The sequence below is a fragment of the Nicotiana sylvestris genome, chromosome 9, assembly GCF_000393655.2.
Source record: "Nicotiana sylvestris chromosome 9, ASM39365v2, whole genome shotgun sequence".
Classification (NCBI taxonomy): domain Eukaryota; kingdom Viridiplantae; phylum Streptophyta; class Magnoliopsida; order Solanales; family Solanaceae; genus Nicotiana; species Nicotiana sylvestris.
Genome location: NC_091065.1, coordinates 6,503,040 through 6,526,564, shown reverse-complemented (window position 1 = coordinate 6,526,564; position 23,525 = coordinate 6,503,040). Strand labels below are relative to the sequence as shown.

At 39.3% G+C, this 23,525-nt stretch overlaps 1 protein-coding gene and 1 long non-coding RNA gene across 2 annotated transcripts in view; one reads left to right on the top strand and one right to left on the bottom strand.

Moving 5' to 3' along the window:
* The window catches only part of LOC104227026 (D-cysteine desulfhydrase 2, mitochondrial), a 164,836-nt gene that overhangs the window by 39,084 nt on the left and 102,227 nt on the right, over window positions 1–23,525 (top strand). The window lies entirely within an intron of this gene.
* On the bottom strand, window positions 20,913–22,495 carry LOC138877170 (uncharacterized). Its single transcript, XR_011402507.1, has 2 exons — window positions 22,114–22,495; window positions 20,913–21,140 (listed from the first exon to the last, which is right to left on the bottom strand). It is a non-coding gene; the product is annotated as an uncharacterized lncRNA (long non-coding RNA).

The following is a 23,525-nucleotide window of genomic DNA, read 5'->3' as shown; positions in this document are numbered from 1 at the left end:
GATTTGAGATCCTACAGGCATGCTTTCTAAACCGTATTAACAGAAGGTGAGAGAGTTGTTTAAAAACTAGTTGAGAACAGTATGAATTAAGCTGATTTTAAACTAGACTGGTTTCAGATCCTGTAGGCATGATATCAATTATTGCTGATTTAATTCCTATAGACATGATATCTAGTTGAACGTGTAATGAAGTAGGCAGAATTTACTCGCAATTCCTATAGGTATGATTTCTATAAAAGGATACTAATTTTAAACTACTGGACATGATGCCAGATGATAACCAGTTAGATCCTAAGAACATAGTGTCTAAGTGTGGTAATGCAGAATCTAAGACAAGTCCTCTAGACAGGTTCTCTAAATGTAGAGTTAAACATGCAGAATTTAGACGAGTCCTATAGATAGGTTCTCTAAATGCAGAGTTAAGCATGCAGAATTTAAACGAGTCCTATAGACAGGTTCTCTAAATGCAGAGTTAAACATGCAGACTTTAGGTCCTATAGGCATATTCTCTAGATGTAGAACATGCAGAATTTTAGTGAAAACAAATCTTATAGGCATGATATCTAAATTGCAGAGTTATATATACAGAATTTTAGGTCCTATAGGCATGATATCTACCCTTAAGCATGCACAATTACCCAACCTTTTTCACTAGCCAAACCTCAACGTTTATTACAAATTATTACAAACTGAATAACGAATTACATCAGAAAAGTGTAAAAAGAAAACAAAAGTTACAACCAGAGGAAGCCTGTTTCTTGACTTCCTCTCTGAGTTATGGAATAATCCACCTCAAATGCCATTTGTTTCAAAGCCTTTCTCAGACCTGGGTGTGTCAAAGTTCCCTAAGGGTCTCAAGGGACCCCGGGCAGTGCTTACACCCAAGTTTGCATAACCAGACAAGAATGAATGCAGTGTGGAAGGGCCAGCCCTTATGTGTCCAAGTTCAGAGGGAGCTCATGGGTCCCAAGGCAAGGCTCACACAAGAGGGGCAGAACCTAAGTCTAAGAGTATAGTGGAAGTGCAGGAGCAGAGAGTTGTTTAAAACTAGGTTGAAAATAGTAAGGGGGTAAGGGTAATTTGAAAACAGTAGTAATAAAGTTAACACTACAGAATCAGCATTTTGATACAAATGGGTCAGGGGTTTGGGAGTTCATTACAGGGAGCATATGATCCTAGGAGGGGGTTAGGTTTTGTACATGCACAATAATAAATGATGCTGGCATGCCCATAAACCAGCTAGAGAATACAACACATAGAGGGGATATGAAGGATATGACCCCAGGGAGGGTCAGATTTGGGTCATGCACAGTAATGTCTAATGCTGACATGCCCTCAAGCCAACCAAAGAATACAAACACATAGGGGATATGGGGGTTTGAGATTCATAAGTTATAATAAATGATTGACAGAATTCATACATAAGGAAAAACATTAATTCAGAAGGGAAAGGGGCAGATTACATCATGCTTAACAATGGAACTTGATTAAACATAAGCAGGAAACAGGCAAAAGTGCAAGAAATAGTAAAGAAACATGTTGTTGTTAATGCTGAAGATTAATTAGAACATACCAGTAAAGAAGCAAATACAGAAAGAAAGTAAACAAATTTCCCCACAGCCTAGCCTTGGCTTTCAGCCGACTAGGTAAGGCAAAAACACAAGTAGTAACAGAGAACGAGAGTTTTGAGTGAAGTTTGCGTTCTGAACTCAAGTGTTCGTGTTTGTGAAAGAAGAGGGGTGCAAGGTATTTATAGTTTTGAAAACATGTGAGAAATAAGGTAATAAGTAAAGTTTTAATACAAATGTGGAACCAACAACAATCAGAATTAATTAACCAAGTGATTCCCCTTTAATCAAGAGATCACTTGTTTAACGGGGGGAAAGAAGAATCAGTTTGTAGGCAGACTGATTATTGCCATAAAAGGGGTAGTAAAAGCATTAAGTAAGCAATCAAGTCTAAGTACATAAATATGCTTATTTTGGGAAAGGATTCAGTAAGGCCAAATATCATAATAAAGGTGTGAGAATACACAGGAGAAAATATGATTGATACTATTCACATATGTTAAACATGATACGATGAGCTCTATATATATACATAACATATCCTACTCCTAATACATATGGGATTAGGGTTACATAACTATTCTAACACTCCCCCTCAAGCTGGTGTCACACCCTTTTTCTACCCCTCAAAATAATAATAATATGTGTATGGGCCAAAGAGTTTTTCCAATTAAAGTGACAAAATTTGAATAGGGATTATTTTATTGTTCAGAGTCGCCACTTAGAATTGATTTTTTCGGTGTTCCAAGTCACCATTTATTTGGATCCCTAGTCAAAGGAATGTTTGACTCTATTTTAATCGGTCCGCGAAAATAAAGTTCGGGTAAGGAATTCTGTTGACCGGGGAGAAGGTATAAGGCATTCCCCGAGTCCCGTGGTTCTAGCACGGTCGCTTTATTGACTTAAACTTGGCTTGAATTAATTTTGGACAAACTGTGATTTATATTATTTTCATGTTTTACCTATCCTCTTTTATCTCTTGATTATTAGAAAAAATTAAAGAATATTTTTGAATAATAATATGTCATAACCACACTACGCAAGCGAATGCGTGATCGACGAAATTTATTATTTAGTCATAACGGCGCTACGCAAGCGAATCCGCAGTCATGACAGACGATTGTTAGCACGTTATTTACTTTTGAAAATTGCTGCAATTGTGTTGGAGGAAACATTAACCCTCTTTTTCAGAAAATTTATTAAATGTCACTACCACGCTACGCAAACGAATCCGTGATTATGACAAAAGATTTATAAATTAATTAAAACTATTGAATATGACATGAAATTGATGAATTAACTTATTAAAAGTTAAGCGTCACGCTATACAAGTGAGTCCGTGAAGTTAAAGCGCACCTACTATTTGCCTATCGTTTAAATTAATTAAAGGAAAACTAGTTAATTAAAATAGTAGAAAAATCTGATATTATTATTATTTTTTCGAGCTTTATAGTGGGGCAAAATTATTAAAATGGGCCAAGAAATGAATTTCAATTGGCCCAATGCTATATAGAAGAAAAGGAGTAATTTTGTTGTTCAAAGGTAAATGTGCCAACTTTTATCTTTGATTCAATAAGGCCCAAAGTTGATACAATCTTAGTTCTTTACTTAGTTTGAGTTCATGACCATTAACTACATAGCCACAATTGTATAAATGCCCACTTTACAAAAATAGCCATTTTTGCAAATCCGGCAAAATGGCCAGATTCACAAAGATATTATCACAACATTCCTAGAAGCATATGTTGGCAGTGAAATTTCATCAACTAAAACAAACTCATGCTATGTGTTATACACCTAAAGTCATTCATGACATACTTAGCATTGTTACTCGGATATAATAGCTTGAAAACATGCTTAAAAATCCATAAATGACTTACATATCACATTCAAAAACTTACAACTCAATATTCAAGTATTATGAAGGACTATATTCACATTATCACATGCTTGATACATAACAATAACATACAAGCTCTTTTGTTGTCAAACTATTCATCACATCAAACACATTTAAATGGTGCAGCATGTTCAAGTTGTTCCCATTGCTGAAAATACGTACATTACGAGTCTTAAAGGATTACCTGGTAGCAAAAGAATAAACAGTAGTTCAGCAACTAAAGCAACATAAAAACAGCAGCAAAACAGCAGCAAAATCAGCAGCAAATCCGTGTTAAAACAACCCGAAAACTTAGAGAGGGAACCCAGAAACGAACTCTAAAGAGGACTTATACTTTTCTAAAAGTTTGCACTCTAAGATTCACTCCCAAAGCTCACCATTTCAGCTTACTTTTCATGTGTTCAACTGCTGAATCTTTTTTTTTTTTGTGACAAAGCAATTATAAAAAATGTCCCCTGAAAGTGTGATGGAGTCCCCCCAAAGTGAGGAAAGGGCAACCCATAAATAGGCAAATTTGGACAGATTTTGGTTCACCAAATGTCTGTTCTACAAAAACTGACATTGTGTGCTAAACACTGTTCAAAATCTGTCCAAAGGTCAAAGGAAATCTACTATGTCAGAAACAAAGAGAAAAAAATATCATTTCAGCCACCCTAACTAGTAAAAGTAGGCTACTAGTACCCTATTTTGTGATAAAATAATATAAACTTCAGATTTTAACAACATCAATATCACCCTGTTGATTCAAACTAAACCAAGTATTAAAACATGTAATTAAACTTCAAACATGTGTTACGAACCAATCGTAAGCAAACAAAAATTAACTATTCAAGCCAAACGAAACGCACACTATCGCTGGAGCGATTTAATAAAACCAACTAGACAAACATAATCAAAAATGGATTAAATGAAGAAACAAGATAGAAACTAACTTTAACTAAAAAAAATCAAAAAATTAATAACGGGGCAGTATTACGATTTTACCATATACTCTCAAGCATTTCCTCACTACCTCACTTTAATCAACACAAAGCTATTTTACTACTTCAACAACTGCAAAAACAGAAAATTTAACATTCCAAAACTTCAAAAACTAATGCTAAAATAATTAATAATAAAAAATAAAATCTGAAAAATAAAATTAAAAATAAAAAATCAGCCATGAAAAAGAATAGGATTTTACCATTTTACAATTCAAGTGGCCGAAAAAATAGTGGTATGCCAAAAGAGGGTGTTCGGGGAGGTCGCCGGAATTTGGCCGGATTTTGGTCGCCAGATTTTCAGGGTGAAATTGGCATCAATAGTTAGGTCTTGAGGAGCTCTATCCATTGATGTAGGTATTGTGGTGTGGAAGTAGTTGGAGCTTCAATAATTTGGGCAAAAAGGTGACGGGAAAGTTTCCTAGATCTAAGATTCAAGGAGTTTGAAGGATTTTTAAAGGATTTGGTTTGGAGATATGGAAAGAGGAAGTTGTAGAGATTACATGGTGTGAATTTGGAGGTGTTTGGAGGTGGTCTGCCGGCGGCGGCAGCGGCTTGGGGGCAAGAGAAGAGAGAGTGATGAAAGAGAAAGAAGAGAGAGGAAATAATGGGGAAATGGGGCAAATTTTTGGGGATTTTAGACTTTAAATACCTAAGATGAAGATAAAACTAGGACCGTTGGATTAAATCAAGATGGTGGATGAGTTTAAATCTTGTCACTTAACTAAAACGACGTAGGTTCAAGATAAAACTACGTCGTTTTAAGCTCTTCTTGGCTGCCCCCTTTTGGACCGGGTTTGGGCTCTTTGGGCTCAAATTTTGGGCCAATTTTGGCACAATTTTAATTAAATTACACTAGCCCAAACCCTACCCCATTTATCAAACCATTACTCAACTCTTAAAACCTATACATACACAAATAAAAACAAACACACACACACACATACATATTATATATATATATATATATATATATATAAGGCATTTACAGCTGCCCCTCTTTGCTCGAGAACATGAAGAGTTTTCGTGCAAAGACAAATAAATTCCATGGATAATTTTTTGCTCACATTCACTCTAGTGGAAGCATTTTGAAAAAGGTGGTAACCGAACCTTGCTTCTGAGGTTGCCTACATATCCTTGGCTATAAAAGAATCAGGTCAGTGTAGTTCTAGGAAAATTTGGTAGGTGGGACTACCAGACACTGGAGTTAAGACTGTTGTTGTTGCTGTTGTTGCTGTTACTCTTACCGTTACTACTTCTTACATCAAAAGAAAAAGAGAAGAGCACTACATTTGTCTGCAAACTAAGAGTACAAAAATTCCTATCCATGTGCCTTTTATAGTCGCATCTTGATTCTTGACCTGCTTGCTTGTGTTGACCTTAGATTGGATCTTAATTCTTTTGAAGAAAAGATTATGACTCAATCTCGATGGCTTGCTTTTTGGATCAGAATTTGAGAAGATGAATCTTGAGAAGCTGGGTTGCTGACACATTATCAAAGCTAAACTCCGACTATCTTGTGATCGAAGGATTTCTTTCTTCTGATGAGAAACTGAAACTGCAAGCTTTAATCGTCACTTGTGCTATACGGCAGAGCCTGCAAAGCCATCAAAGACAAACAAAAACGAACAAAAAATTTCTGCCCCAGTCTGACACTAGGAAAATTCTGTGAGTTATTAGAGAAATCTGTAAATTATCTAATTTATTGAAAAGGCAGATAGAAACAGTAGTATAAACTAGTTGAAAGAGATAAAATTTGGTAACGAAGGATAGTTTAACCAGGGATCGATACCTTGTGCAACTGAAAGGAAATGTAATCATAGGCTGGTACCCTCTCTTAATGGAAGAAAATAGAATCGGGTGTTAGCACCATGTATTATCGATAAAGTGTTGAATCCCTCTAGGCGAAACGGTTCGATCTGAGTTAAACTGTATTTAAACAACTTGAGCAAAGATTACTTCTACCCGGAACTACGAACTAGATCCCCCTAGGCGAAATGGTTCTACCTGGGTTAAGCTATGTAAAACACTCTGAGAAAAGAGTACTTCTACCCGGAAACTATGAGCTAGATCCCCCTAGGCGAAACGGTTCTACCTGGGTTAAGCTACGTAAAACACCCTGAGCGAAGAGTACTTCTACCTGGAAACTATGAGCTGAATCCCCCTAGGCGAAACTGTTCTACCTGGGTTAAGCTACGTAAAACACCTTGAGTAAAGAGTACTTCTACCCGGAAACTATGAGCTATATCCCCCTAGGCGAAACGGTTCTACCTGGGTTAAGCTACGTAAAACACCCTGAGCAAAGAGTACTTCTACCCGAAAACTATGAGCTGAATCCCCATAGGAGAAATGGTTCTACCTGGGTTAAGCTACGTAAAACACCCTGAGTGAAGAGTACTTCTACCCGGAAACAATGAGCTGGATCCCCCTAGGCAAAACGGTTCTACCTGAGTTAAGCTTCAGAAATAGGAGGTGTGAACAATAGTGATGCATGCTGAAAATAAAAGAAAAATGGAGATTTTAAGGATCTTACGTTTGGTGACATTCGTTCACTTAGGACCGACATTCTGCACTACTTTGTTCCTGCTTTAAACAAAGAAAAACTTGTGAGTTTTTAAAGTGGCGGTTGGTTTGTGGCCTTAATGCCCTGAGTAGCTTGATTCACGACCACTGCTGTCGAAGAACCGATTCTGTCAGCGTGGTACCGAGATGTTATGCCGCTCTGTATCATTTTCTAGAGACCTTGGCTTCACAATATTTCCCCAACTGTTTCATACCCAGATGTCCATGGTACCGCTACCTTTGTCTCTAAGGCAATGCATTTTTCTCTAAAATCAAACTCAGTTGTCTTACCCCAGTATCAGTTTGTGTCCGTAGTGCTCATCAACTTTTCTCATAAAGCAGGTCTTGCTTAGGCGACCTTTTCAGCTCTTTTTAGACACTTTGTTTGTCTTATCGAATGAGATCAGAGATAGATTCGTGCCTTCGTCAATGCCATATATGCCCCAAATTGTGCTTGACATTACGGGGAAGCTGTAGCCAATTTTGCAGCCCTTTCTTTGCTTCGATTTTGATGCAGGATTAGACCGAAGGGGACTCAAAGAAAAATTATGGGTAAAAACAGAATAATAATTGGAAGCGAAAAAGAATTGTGCTTAAACAAAAGGTGTCCCTTTCGGGAAAAGGAATAGGGAGACTTATCTGGAGGTATGTGCCGACTTTAATGAATCATGACATGCATTTTGGACTGGATGCCTGATCTGTCTGAGCTGTCTAATTCTCAAAATCCGCCGCAAATGTTCATCTTGAATTTGTCTTGGTTGTGCTCATGCCGGAGAATCAAAGACCCTTATTCGGCTAGTAGCGCCCATTGCAGGTTTTCGCTAACTAACCTCTCTCATTTCTCTACTAACTGTCACCTTATGGTGCCCATATGAGTTTTCACCAATAAGACTCTCTCATTTCTCTGCTCATTATCGCCTTATAGTGCTCGTACGGGTTTTCACTGATAAGACTCTCTCATTTCTTTTTCTTTTTTTGAACTAAGATATTGTATGAGGGAGGTTATCCAATGCCTTTGGCATGGGGACTTCAATCATTCTTAAAAACATCGATCAGAAGTTCTTGAAAGATAAAAAGGCGAAATGAACCTTGAACTGAATTACAACTTTTGGAATCATTTTTACAGAAAAAAACCGTGAAATAAAAGAAACTTCTGCCCCAGTTTTGGAGTATTGGGAATATGGATTTTTTGTTCTGATGGGACCGAACCCAGGGTAAGGCTGCCTACGTATCCTTTCGGAATCAGGTCGGACGTAGTTCAATGACTCAGAGATTTGTTGTTGTTGTTTTTTACAAGTACACAAGTTCCAAGAAGTGAGAAACAAGGAAGGCAAATACGGCTCAAAAGGATTAACAAAAAGGGTGACACCTATTTGGAATAGCGAGCAAATGGTAGCCTTCACCACTTCAATCTGAGAAAATCAATGCGTGAAAATTCTATAATGGGTATATATCAGACATAATATCTTTTGACTGTATCTGCATTAATAGTCATGTCCGGTACCCGTCCTTCTTCATCTACCAAGTGCAAGGCCCTTTTTGGTAACACTTTCTTGATGATGTAGGGTCCTTGCCAGTTCGGGGCGAACTTTCCTTTAGTTTCTACCTGGTGTGGAAGGATGCGTTTCAAAATCAGCTGGCCTACCTCAAACTGCCTTGGACACACTTTCTTATTGTAAGCACGTGCCATTCTTTATTGGTATAACTGCCCGAAACAAACTGCTGCTAGCCATTTTTCATCGATCAACATCAGTTGTTCTAATCGGGTCTTGACCCACTCAGTGTCTTCAATCTCTGATTCCACAATAATTCGGAGAGAGGGAATTTAGACTTCAGCGGGTATTACAGCTTCAGTTCCATATACAAGCAGATATGGAGTTGCGCTAATAGATGTGCGAACAGTCGTACGATATCCCAAAAGAGCAAAAGGCAACTTTTCATGCCATTGCCTGGAACCTTGGATCATCTTCCTAAGAATCTTCTTGATGTTCTTGTTTGCCGCTTCAACTGCTCCATTGGCTTTTGGCCGGTAAGGGGTAGAATGGCGATGCATGATTTTAAATTGTTTGCATACATCCTTCATCAAATGACTATTTAGATTGGTTGCATTGTCAGTGATAATGGTCTTTGGGATACCAAAGCGACAAATGATGTTGGAGTGAACAAAGTCTACCACTGCTTTCTTGGTGACTGCTTTGAAAGTGACGGCTTCCACCCACTTGGTGAAGTAATCAATTGCAACCAAAATGAATCTATGCCCATTTGAAGCCTTTGGCTCGATCGACCCAATAACATCCATTCCCCAAGCAACGAAAGGCCAAGGAGAGGACATGGGATGCAACTCCGAAGGAGGCGAGTGAATCAGGTCACCGTGAATCTGGCACTGGTGACATTTGCGAACAAATCTGAAGCAATCTCACTCCATGGTAAGCCAGTAATACCCTGCCCATAGAATCTTCTTCACCAAAACATATCCATTCATGTGAGGTCCGCATACCCCTGAATGCACTTCACTCATGATTCGCTCTGCTTCTGTAGCATCTATGCATCTCAACAAGTTTAAATCTGGGGTCCTCTTGTACAGAATTTCCCCATTTAGGAAGAAACCACTGGCGAGTCGCCTTATAGTTCTTTTTTTTATCTCCTTTGGCATGCTCTGGATATTCTCTTATTTTCAGGAATCGTTTTATGTCATGATACCATGGTTCACCATCTGGTTCTGTCTCGATTGTATTACAATAACCGTGTTGATTCCGAACTTGGATTTCTAGTGGATCAATATAAGTGTTGCTTGGATAAGGGAGCATCGAGGCTAGAGTAGCCAATGCATTGGCTAGCTCGTTGTGAAATCGAGGAATGTACCTAAACTCGATATATTTGAATCTTTTGCTCAAGTCTCGCACACATTGTCTGTACGGAATAAGTTTGATGTCTCGAGTCTCCCATTTGCCTTGGGCTTGCCTGATAAGCAAGTCAGAATCTCCCATAACTAATAGTTCACGCACATCCAGATCGATGGCCATTTTCAAACCCATGATACAAGCTTCATATTCTGCCATATTATTAGTACAAAAAACCGAAGTTGGGCTGTCGCAGGGTAATGGTGTCCAATAGGTGAGATGAGGATTGCCCCGATCCCAACTCCTTTGATATTTACAGCCCCATCAAAATATATTTTCCATACAGGGTGATCGTCTGGAACCACTTCCTCTATCGAGTTGACCTCTTCGTCCGGGAAGTATGTGCTAAGTGGCATGTACTCATTATCAACTGGATTCTCTGCCAAATGATCTGCCAAAGCCTGTTCTTTCATCGCGGTGCAAGTGACATAGATGATTTCAAACTCTGTGAGCAGGATTTGCCATTTTGCGAGCCTGCCAGTGGGCATTGGATTTTGGAAGATGTACTTCAAGGGATCCATTCTGGATATGAGGTAAGTAGTGTAGGCCAAAAGATAATGTCTCAACTTTTGAGCGACCCAAGTCAAGGCGCAACATGTTCTTTCTAAAAGGGTGTACTTAACCTCATAATCGGTGAACTTCTTGCTCAAATAATATATTGTCTGTTCCTTTCTGCCCGTTGCATCATGTTGCCCCAGAACGCATCCAAAGGAATTATCCATCACTGATAGATATAAAAACAAAGGCCTACCAGGTTCAGGTGGGACCAGTATAGGGGGTTTTGACAGATAATCTTTGATCCGGTCAAAAGCCTTTTGGCAATCGTCTGTCCATCTGACAGCGACATCCTTTTTCAGCAACTTAAAGATGGGCTCGCACGTGGTTGTGAGCTGAGCAATGAACCTATTGATGTAGTTCAACCTCCCGAGCAAACTCATGACCTCTTTTTTGTTCTTCGGGGGTGGCAGATCTCGAATGGACTTTATCTTAGATGGATCCAATTCGATGCCTCTCCGGCTAACTATAAAACTGAGGAGTTTCCCATATGGGACCCCAAATGCACACTTGGCTGGATTAAGCTTAAGGTCATACCTACGAAGCCGTTCGAAGAACTTTTTCAAATCACACACGTGATCGGCTTGTGTCTTTGATTTTATGATAACATCGTCGACATATACTTCAATCTCTTTGTGCATCATGTCGTGAAAAATGGTGGTCATGGCTCTCATGTAAGTTGCCCCTGCATTCTTTGCATCATTCGCATCCATTAGAATTTGGTGGTACCCAGCATAGCAATCCACAAATGATTGGATCTCATGCTTTGTGCAATTATCTACAAGAATGTGGATGTTTGGCAAAGGAAAATTATCCTTTGGACTTGCTTTGTTCAGGTCCCTATAGTCGACACAAACTCTGGTTTTTCCATCCTTCTTTAGCAAGGGCACAACATTTGCCACCCCGGTGGTGTATCGGACAGCTCTGACCACATTGGCACTTAGTTGCTTCATTATTTCTTCTTTGATTTTGTCGCTCATGTATGTTTTAAATTTTTGTTGCTTTTGTTGGACTGGTGGAAAACCAGGATATGTAGGAAGCTTATGAACCACCAGATCAGCACTTAAACCCGGCATATCATCGTAATACCAAGCAAACACATCTTTGTATTCAAATAAAAGTTGAATCAAGATATCTCTGGTTTTTTGTTCAGTGTGAATGCTTATCTTCGTTTCTCTAACTTCTTCAGGACTTCCGATATTAATCGTCTCAGTTTCATTGAGGTTTGGCTTAGGCTTGTTTTCAAATTGTTCCAACTCTCTTTTTATTTCCTCAACAATGTCATCTTCCTCATATTCAACCTCTTAATGCGTTATTTCAATATTAAACAGCTTTTCAAGATCTGGGCATGAATTCCGCATGCATGTCATGTTATTAAAGCCAACATTAACAAAGCTGAAATGAAAATAAAATGACAGGAATTAGGAAAAGGAAAAGATAGGAAATTTAATAGGAAACTGAACTGCATTTTATTGAATTCGAAAGGATAGAAGGGTTAACATCAAAACAAAACAATCATCCTGGATATTTGGATTACAACCCTGAAAGTAACCCAAAATACAAAAAAGAAGCTGCAAAAGCAGACTACCAAGACTCCTTCCTTGTGGGGAGAGGAGTTGTTTTCCAGTTGGTGAGCATGGTGTCTGGGTCAATTAGTTGCACATCGGCACGACTAGTGCCTTCACCAGCCTGGATCACATTCACTTCAGAAAACATCTCGCTGAGGCCATGACAAATTTCATCAATGTTTGCATACGCCGAAGAATTTTGACCCTCTCAGAGTCGTGGCTTGACAAAAGTGTAGAAAATATGAGGGATAGGCTGTTGCAAGACCCATCCACTCTTTTTGCGGTGTTTGGATTTGTTTTTGTCTGCTTGTGTTGGCCTGAAGCCTAAGCCAAAAGTACCCCGGTTGCCTAACGGAGAAATAGGCTCTGAAATTCCTTGCAATGATGCCCCCAAACCTTTTCCTGGCTCATAACTTTGTTTCATCATAACCGTAGCCACCATTACAGATGTGGCGGAAAGACGAGGATGTAGAATGGGCTTTCCTTCCTCAACATGGTCCACAACAACCACTTCAAAAGCCTGATAGACAATGGACTCAGACCCTTCCTTGGCCTCAATACAGGGGATTAATGGGTCTTTATAAATGGAACACTTGTCTTCTCCGTGAACAATAGTTTCTTGCCCGTCATGTTCGAATTTGAGCATCTGGTGCAAGGTGGATGGCACAGCTCAGGCTGTATGGATCCATGGCCTTCCAAGAAGAAAGTTATAAGAAGTGACCATGTCCACTACTTGGAAAACAATCTCAAAGTCCACCGGCCCAATCGTCATGGTGAGGTTGATTTCCCCCATGGTATCTCTCGCTGAGCCATTGAAATCCCGGATGTGAACATTGCTGGGTCAGATTCTGTCCGTATTGATTTTCATGCTTTGCAAAGTAGAGAGAGGGCATACATCTACACTTGAGCCTCCATCAACCATGACTCTCTTTACATAATGCCCCTCACATTTGACCATCAAGTTCAAAGCCCTATTGTGCCTGCCTCCTTCCTCGGGAAGTTCATCATCGGTAAATGAGATTTTGTTTACCTCAAAAAATCTATTGGCCATCTTCTCTAACTGATTCACTGTGGTCTCCTCTGAGATATGTGCCTCGTTCAGGGCCTTGATTAGTACACGGGCATGCTCTTTGGAATGTATGAGCAGAGATAGTAGAGAGATTTGGGCAGGAGTCTTTCTTAACTGGTCAATGATTGAGTAATCCTGAGCTTTCATTTTCTTCAAAAACTCTTCTGCCTCTGCTTCAGTGACTGGCTTCTTTATTGTCAATTGGCCTCCTCTGATTTGCTTGGCCTTCATCAACTCTTCTGGAGAATAACACCTCCCCGATCGAGTCAAACCTCCAGTTTCCCCCACTTCCTCTATGATTTCCTTGCCTTTGTAGGTCATCACAATTTTGTTGTAGTTCCAAGGAACAGTTTTTGTGTTTGTCACATAGGGTTGCACGGTAGGTTTGATTATGATCGGCTCTGTTATGCCATTCGTACCGCCCCGATTCTGCCTTGTGACGGGGTGGCCTCCAAGGACATACAACCTTGGGCTTGGATCATTGGAGCGAACCTCTAACCTCAAGACCTTGGGCATAAATAAACTTACCTTTTCTGAGTTCGGAGCACCTTTCATAATCAACGACACATCTCAGCTTGGTCTTACTTCCAGACTTGTTCCTTCTTGAATTGCTCCCACTGGCATTTCTGTTTGGTCGACCGGCTTGTATTCCTGATCTCGTCCAATCATTCCCACGAAATGAACATTGTTGTGTTCTGGCAACAGGTTGTTTGTCACATTAGGAGGGTCCTCGCCATTCGTTACTACAATTAATTTTTCAGAAATGAGTCTTTCTATGGCTCCTTTCAGAGTCCAACAGTCATTGGTGCTATGCCCCGGGGCACCTGAATGATATTCACATCTAGCATTTGCTTGAAATCCATGTGAATTCGGATGCATGTGGTGGGGAGCGATGGGTCCAATCACGCCCATTTACTTCAGCTTCTAGAATAGACTAGAGTATGATTCAGCCAATGGAGTGAATTTTTCTGCCGGCCTCTGCTCTCGACCATAATCCTGCCTGGGACGAGCCCGAAAATTTTGTTGCTGAGGTCGGGGGCCCCTTGGATCTGGTGCCCGTACCTGCTGATTGGGAGGCCGAGCATATAATTGAGCATTGAACACTGTATATTATGGTAGGCCCATAGAGTATTGAGGAATTGGCAGGGGATAGTAATGTTGAGGGTAGCTGGATCGCCCCTGCTGAACTTGCACATAAGGGTGCGATGACCCTCTTTGAACTTCCCTAGATCCCGAGGTCATCATAGAACCTTCATCTCTCTTTTTCCTATTTGCAAAACTTCCCGACCCATTTTGGATCGCTTGGGTGGTGGCTTTGAGAGCAGCCTGACTTACAATTCTGCCAGTCTTTAGGCCATTTTCGACCATTTCCCCTATCTTGATTGCTTCAGCAAAAGGCCTACCCATTGCAGACATCATGTTTTGGAAATAATCAGGCTCTTGAGCCTCCAAAAAGACAGTGATCAACTCATGATTATCTATGAGCGGCTTAACTCTGGCCGCTTGCTCCCTCCACTTGATGGAGTACTCCCTAAAGCCAGTGAGAGATGTCTTGGTCAATGAACCATTCGGAAGCTACCCCCACAAGGCTTTCCCCAAAGTAAGCCATCAGCAGCTCTTCCTTTACTCTTGCACCCCTCAGCTGGTTGCAGTACCTTTTCAAGTGGGAAATAGGGTCGCCGTGTCCATCATATTTCTCAAATTTTGGGGTTTTGAACCCTCGTGGCAAATGGATATGAGGGAACATGCATAGATCACTGAATGAAACACTTTTGTGACCACCTAGTCCCTGTATGTTCTTTATATTCTGTTCAAGACTTTTCATTTTCCTGGCAATCTTATCTGGCTCAATCGTCATGGCAGGCATTTCATTTTCCATTGGTGATTCGTATCGAGGAGTCTGATTGTATGGAGCCGAGACCCCAAAAGCCATATTCGGAGAATAGTATTGTCCATCATAAGCATGAGATGGTGGCTCATTATTTGGCCTCATCACAAGAGGTGGTGGCGGGATTGTATATACTGGTGCGCCAGACACGACGAGAGGGGTGTTCCTGACCGGTGCGACTGGAGGTCGCATATTAGAGGTACTAGGGGCAGCATGGAGGTTGTAGTTCGGAACATACCCTGGTGATAGAATGGGGTCGCTCGTTGCATGGAGTGGTGGTTGAGTAGCCTGGGGTATGGTTTAAGTTCCCTCTGAGGGACCCTGGGGTGGAGATCGACCGGAAACCCAAGCTTGATATACATCTGACAGTTGTTGTCTCAATTTTCTTATCTCCTCAGACTCCTGCTCAACTGACTGACCCTACGGATTGTCACTGACCAACTCGATTTCATCACTGTTATCCATTACTATTGGTCCCTTAGATCTTGTGAAGTAATGATGTGCTGCCAGATTTACCACAAACCAACCACCTTAAACTTACTGGTTTAAGAGACAACAAACGTGTTAGGGTTAGGCATTTTATAGATATGAATTACACGTAATATGTCATGCTCCTAACATCGCCACCATTTCTAAAATGCTTTTGGAAGGCTTCAATGTTTCATTCTGGCCTATCAGTTTGTTGCTTATTGACACTGTTATTTCCTTCTTCTTCTTTTTTTCTTTTTTTATTATTATTTTTTTCACTCGCCTTATTTGATCCCTTACTTTAGAGCCATTTTAAAATGAATACTTGATCGAGCCTTTTATGGGTTGCCTACGTATTATATCGCCGCATGAATCAGATCATTACGTAGTTCAGATATACAAGACACTTGATTTTTTTTACAAAACAAACATCAAAAACTTTTTCATTGATTTTCGATATAATATTTTGATACAAGACTCAAAAATCAAGAGTTACATAAAGATAAACGAGACCAAACCTGACTCAAATAGTCTTTTTAGAATAAAAGTCAAAACAACACCAAAAGACTCTTATAGACTTAGAAACAACAAAAACATAATGAAAAGGACTGATAACTAAAAGAAGACTTTGATCTCTATAGTAAAATCCACCAGCATTACTGTAATCAAGGCTCTTATTCCTATGGCTGACCCCCAGCATTGCGGTATATCCTCTCCAAGTCTGCAGATATATGACGAGCAACATTCAATGATACTTCTGCAAACCGCTCGGGCGTCATGCCCTGGCAACTCCTACATGCTCTTGAGGTAGATGTGGCTACCTCGAGGATCTTTCCCTTAATGTATTCCTGAGCCACGTGCAGCTCTTAATTCTACTGACCACGGGTCTCAGCTAGATCCAGCGCATCACGCTCGCGGTCCAAGGCCATATCTTTCTAGCGCCGAACTTCTAGCGACTCCGCTTCTAATTGATTGATCACCTTTTGGTAGTGGTGTCTTTCTATTTCAAACTCCGCGATCTGGCTCTCTTTGCTTGACTCAACTCCCCCTATCTGATCCCTCAAACCTTGGATTAATGGAGTGAAACCTCTATGTTCATGATCACGGACTACCCTGAACTGGGCTTTTTTCTCTTCTTGCTGCTGAGCGGTTGTGATTATGTTCTTCTTTCGAATTTGGGCTTTGAGTGCTTGCTTCTATCGTGCCCACTGAGCCTTTTCCCGCTCAAAATCAGCTTGTTGTACGTCAATGGCTGTCTCCAGAATGCCCTTATCTTCTTGTAAAGTGTCAATATGAGATTGGAACTCTTGCGCCATTTCCCTTCTGGTTTCTCTAACTCTGACCTCGATCTCTCTCTCCCAATCAACTGTGTGCCGTATGGATCTCTTTGTCCTTTGCTCGGGGATAGCCTGGTTGTGAAACTACTCAAGGTATGCGAGGCTTACCTCCCCACGTTCACGATCAGCTACCATCTCGTCTAAATCGGAAAATCGACTACCAAACCAAATCTTCTGTGTATATGACTCCCTTAGAGGTTCCTCTCCCTTGAATTGCCACATGAACGGGCGCATGTCCTCAATCAGGGCCCTCTTTTGCTCTCTCCCTAACTGGCGCATGACGCGTAAAAGCGCGTAGGGTTGGAAACCCCTAAAACCTATGAGTATGAAGAATGGGCGATACGTCGACATATGCATGGCCCTAGCAGAAGGGAACCAGTAATAGTTCCAAGTGATTCTATCAGCACTCAATGAACCAAGTAATGTCCGCCAAGCCCTCACCCCATCTGGAAGATTACAACTCGCAGCTCCGTCTGGGTGATATCTAATGTAATTCAGCCAATTATCATTGAAATGTACTACTATTGGATGATGATAAAGGTGATCTATGAACCACATCTGCAGCAGAATGTTGCATCCCTCAAAGTAATCTTCACCTTCTTGACAACGGGTCAAAGCCCGAAAAATATCTCCCAAAATCATGGGAAGAATGGTATGATCCTCGCTACTTTGCAAATACGAGACTACCGCAACCAATCGAATTCTGATGCGCCCACCACGCTCCGGAAAGACCATGATCCCTAGAAATGATATCATGAACGCGAAGATTCTCAACTCCCTCCAAGCGTCGTAACTCAACTGGTTGACGAATTCTGTGCCCGAGAAGTTCTCAAACCCTTTCTCGTCCCCAAATCTGTCATAAAAATATTCCGACGGAACCCAACCTTCGTTTAAGTAAACCATTGGAATTCGATGAAGGCATAACTTCTTTAAAAAGTTGTTCACACCAACTTTTCTCGGAGCAGCAGGCCTTTTCCCACGAAGGTCTCTCCCCAATCCGGTGAACCCACCTAATTCTTCCAATGTGGGTGTCATTTCACAATCTCTGAACCTGAAGACATTATTCGCGGGGTCCCAAAAACCTACTAGAGCCTCGATTAAATCTCTGTTAGGCTTAATTCCCATGAGGTTGGTGAGGAACTTGAGGTGCTTAAATACTCGATTCCGTTCCCATGTAGCAAAACTTGCCCACCAGTTACAGAGACTACTCGGGGTCTTATCTCTGATCAAGAACATAGGAGGTGTCTCGTCCCTTACCTTTTTCTGACTGCTTCTTTATGTAGAACTCATGGTAATCCTAAGAATAAGATAAAAAAAAAGGGTTAGGACTTACCTAAACTATATGCAAATTATGATCATTCATTATTTTATTTTATTTTTTGGTCAATTTAGGACTCGATCTATTTTTTTTAATTACAATATATATTTTGAAATTACCGGACACAAAAGTTGAGATGATAAAAGCAAAAAAAAAGGCTATTATTACAAAAATGACCCTTTAATACTTCCATAGAAGGCATAAAGGATGTCTCGGCAAAAACAGCCAAATACAGGAACAAAACAATAAAAATAGACAAAATAATAAATAAAAAAACTATTTTTATGAAAATGACCCTTTGCAATATGAGTATAACCAGATAAAAATAGCTACTTTTTGCAAAAATAATCTTTTCGGAAAGGTTTAAAGTTACTTCGACAAAAAATTGCCAGACATAAGGGCAAAATGGTAAAAGGTGAATAAATATGGATAAAGTAACTATTTTTACAAAAATGGCCCTTCAGCACTTCCCAGGAAGATTTTAAGGCTGTCTTGGCAAAACAGCTGGAACATGAGGGCCAGATAGTAAAAGGTGACCAAAATAGGCTTTTTTTTGAAAATTTTATGCTCCCTTATTTTTGAAACATGTGGGCTGAACCCGATGGAGGTTGCTTACGTATCTCACATCCGGTGAGAATCAAACCCGCGTAGTTCAGTAAAACAGGGTACTCTCCCCTTTTATTTTTTTAATAAAAATTAATCTTTACAACTCACACCAGACTACTACAAAATATATATATATATATTTTTTTAAAAAAGTTTTATTTGCATTAAACTAGGAGAATTATTCTCTTTTTTTTTAATTTTTAATAATTACACTAATTTTTTTTTAAAACCGGTCGACAATGCAAGTAAGCCTTCCAAATGATGTATTAAGTAGCACATACGTGAACATGATGGTCTCAAAGAGGATACCTGTCTTATACGGACCCGGCCCCTGTGCCGAGTTTCGCTAAGTCAAATGCACGTGATGCAAATAAAGCGAACCTACTAGGGATATCCGGCATGAGGCTTGTTCTTCTAGGTTTAGATCCTATTGGAGAAGGTATCTAGACTGGCTTACTCGAGCGGACAACTCGAGCCGAGAAGGGTCAGTGTACCGGTAGCATTGCTTTCCGGCTTAACTGGTGGTGCTCCCCGCCTAAAACAGGTGAGACTAAAATCCTTCACCGGGTGACGAACACCTCGGCTATCTCAAAGAAAGCGGGCTATGTCAAGCAAATGCCCAATTTTAAATTTTAAAAAGACTCAGAGGGGGTGCGTGAGAAAATAGTTTATATGTACATTTCAACAATATCAAAATGATAAAAAGCGAACAGGTAGCACATTAGGCACAAATAAATCACAATATTTACAATATTAATAAAGCCAAATAAAAATTCAACATGTACAAGCTCGAATTCGTATGTAAGTCCCCAGCAGAGTCGCCAGAGCTGTCACACCCTTTTTCTACCCCTCAAAATAATAATAATATGTGTATGGGCCAAAGAGTTTTTCCAATTAAAGTGACAAAATTTGAATAGGGATTATTTTATTGTTCAGAGTCGCCACTTAGAATTGATTTTTTCGGTGTTCCAAGTTACCATTTATTTGGATCCCTAGTCAAAGGAAGGTTTGACTCTATTTTAATCGGTCCGCGAAAACAAAGTTCAGGTAAGGAATTCTGTTGACCGGGGAGAAGGTATAAGGCATTTCTCGAGTCCCGTGGTTCTAGCACGGTCTCTTTATTGACTTAAACTTGGCTTGAATTAATTTTGGACAAACTGTGATTTATATTATTTTCATGTTTTACCTATCCTCTTTTATCTCTTGATTATTAGAAAAAATTAAAGAATATTTTTGAATAATAAGATGTCATAACCACACTACGCAAGCGAACGCGTGATCGACGAAATTTATTATTTAGTCATAACGGTGCTACGCAAGCGAATCCGCAGTCATGACAGACGATTGTTAGCACGTTATTTAATTTTGAAAAATTGCTGCAATTGTGTTGGAGGAAACATTAACCCTCTTTTTCAAAAAATTTATTAAATGTCACTACCACGCTATGCAAGCGAATCTGTAATTATGACAAAAGATTTATAAATTAATTAAAACTATTGAATATGACATGAAATTGATGAATTAACTTATTAAAAGTTAAGCGTCACGCTACACAAGTGAGTTCATGAAGTTAAAGCGCACCTACTATTTGCCTAACGTATAAATTAATTAAAGGGAAACTAGTTAATTAAAATAGTCGAAAAATCTGATATTATTATTATTTTTTCGAGCTTTATAGTTGGGAAAAATTATGCAAATAAATGCTGGACCAACTTTACCTATTTTAAAAGAAATGAGCCAACTTCTTGTTAAAAAAAAATGGGCCAGCGTGTATGGAGCTTTTGGGCTTCTGGAATTTATTATTAAAATGGGCCAAGAAATGAATTTCAATTGGTCCAATGCTATATAGAAGAAAAGGGATAATTTTGTTGTTCAAAGGTAAATGGGCCAACTTTTATCTTTGATTCAATAAGGCCCAAAGTTGATACAATCTTAGCTCTTTACTTAGTTTGAGTTCATGACCATTAACTACATAGTCACAATTGTATAAACGCCCACTTTACAAAAATAGCCATTTTTGCAAATCCGGCAAAATGACCAGATTCACAAAGATATTATCACAGCATTCCTAGAAGCATATGTTGGCAGTGAAATTTCAGCAACTAAAACAAACTCATGCTATGTGTTATACACCTAAAGTCATTCATGGCATACTTAGCATTGTTACTCGGATATAATAGCTTGAAAACATGCTTAAAAAATCCATAAATGACTTACATATCACATTCAAAAACTTACAACTCAATATTCAAGTATTATGAAGGACTATATTCACATTATCACATGCTTAATACATAACAATAACATACAAGCTCTTTTGTTGTCAAACTATTCATCACATCAAATACATTTAAATGGTGCAGCATGATCAAGTTGTTCCCATTGCTGAAAATACGTACATTACGAGTCTTAAAGGATTACCTGGTGGCAAAAGAATAAACAGTAGTTCAGCAACTAAAGCAGCATAAAAACAGCAGCAAAACCAGCAACAAATCCGTGTTAAAACAACCTGAAAACTTAGAGAGGGAACCCAGAAACGAACTCTAAAGAGGACTTATACTTTTCTAAATTTTGCACTCTAAGATTCACTCCCAAAGCTCACCATTTCAGCTTATTTTTCATGTGTTCAGCTGCTGAATTTTTTTTGTTTTTGTGACAAACCAATTATAAAAAATGCCCCTGGAAGTGTGATGGAGTCCCCCCAAAGTGAGGAAAGGGCAGCCCTTAAATAGGCAAATTTGGACAGATTTTGGTTCACCAAATGTTTGTCCGACAAAAACTGACATTGTGTGCTAAATACTGTTCAAAATCTGTCCAAAAGTCAAAGGAAATCTACTATGTCAGAAACAAAGAAAAAAACAAATATCATTTCAGCCACCCTAACTAGTAAAAGTAGGCTACTAGCACCCTAGTTTGTGATAAAATAACATAAACTTCATATTTTAACAACATCAATATCACCCTGTTGATTCAAACTAAACCAAGTATTAAAACATGTAATTAAACTTCACACATGTGTTACGAACCAATCGTAAGCAAACAAAAATTAACTATTAAAGCCAAACGAAACGCACGCTATCGCTGGAGCGATTTAATAAAACCAACTTGACAAACATAATCAAAAATGGATTAAATGAGGAAACAAGATAGAAACTAACTTTAACTAAAAAAATCAAAAAATTAATAACGGGGCAGGATTACGATTTTACCATATACTCTCAAGCATTTCCTCACTACCTCACTTTAATCAACACAAAGCTATTTTACTACTTCAACAAGTGCAAAAATAGAAAATTTAACATTCCAAAACATCAAAAACTATTGCTAAAATAATTAATAATAAAAAATAAAAATAAAAATAAAAAATCAGCCATGAAAAAGAATAGGATTTTACCATTTTACAATTCAAGTGGCCGAAAAAATGGTGGTATGCCAAAAGAGGGTGTTCGGGGAGGTCGCCGGAATTTGGCCGGATTTTAGTCGCCGGATTATCAGGGTGAAATTGACATCAATAGCTAGGTCTTGAGAAGCTCTATCTATTGATGTAGGTATTGTGGGGTGGTAATGGTTGGAGCTTCAATAATTTGGGCAAAAAAGTGACGGGAAAGTTTCCTAGATCTAAGATTCAAGGAGTTTGAGGGATTTTTAAAGGATTTGGTTTGGAGATATGGAAAGAGGAAGTTGTGGAGATTACATGGTGTGAATTTGGAGATGTTTGGAGGTGGTCCGCCGGCGGTGGGGCGGCGACAGCGGCTTGGGGGAAGAGAGAAGAGAGAGTGATGAGAGGGAAAGAAGAGAGAGAAAATAATGGGGAAATGGGGCAAATTTTTGGGTATTTTAGGCTTTAAATACCTAGGATGAAGATCAAACTAGAACCGTTGGATTAAATCAAGATGGGTGGATGAGATTGAATCTTGTCACTTAACCAAAATGACGTAGTTTCAAGACAAAACTACGTCGTTTAAGCACTTCTTGGCAGCCCCCTTTTGGACCGGGTTTGGGCTCTTTGGGCTCAAATTTTGGGTCAATTTTGGCACAATTTTAATTAAATTACACTAGCCCAAACCTACCCCATTTATCAAACCATTACTCAACTCTTAAAACCTATACATACATAAATAAGAACAAACACACACACACACACATACATATTATATATATATATATAAGGCAAAAATTAGGCATTTACAGCTGGTGCATATAAATCATATGTACCGAGATTGTTACATATGTAGTTAATACGAGGACCAGTGAGAGACTTGGTGAAAATATCTGCAAGCTGATCATTGGACTTCACAAACTTTGTAGCAATATCTCCAGAGAGTATCTTTTCTCTGACAAAGTGACAGTCAATCTCAATGTGTTTAGTTCTCTCATGGAACACTGGATTTAACGCAATATGAAGAACAACTTGATTATCACACACAAGTCCCATTTGACTAATCTCACCAAATTTCAACTCCTTGACCAACTGTTTGATCCAAATTAGCTCACATGTCGCCATAGCCATTGCTCGATATTCTGCTTCTACACTAGACCGAGCAACCACATTTTGTTTCTTGCTCTTCCAAGATACAAAATTTCCTCCTATTAAGACACAATATCCAAAAGTAGAACGTTTATCAGAAGGTGATCCTGCCCCATCAACATCTAAGTATCCAACGATATGCTTATGGCCTCGATCCTCAAATAATAAACCTTTTCCTGGAGCTGATTTTATATACCGAAGAATGCGAACAACTGCATCCTAATGACTATTACTGAATTCGGATCCATCGGAGTGTCAACAGGTCTACAACTTGTCAT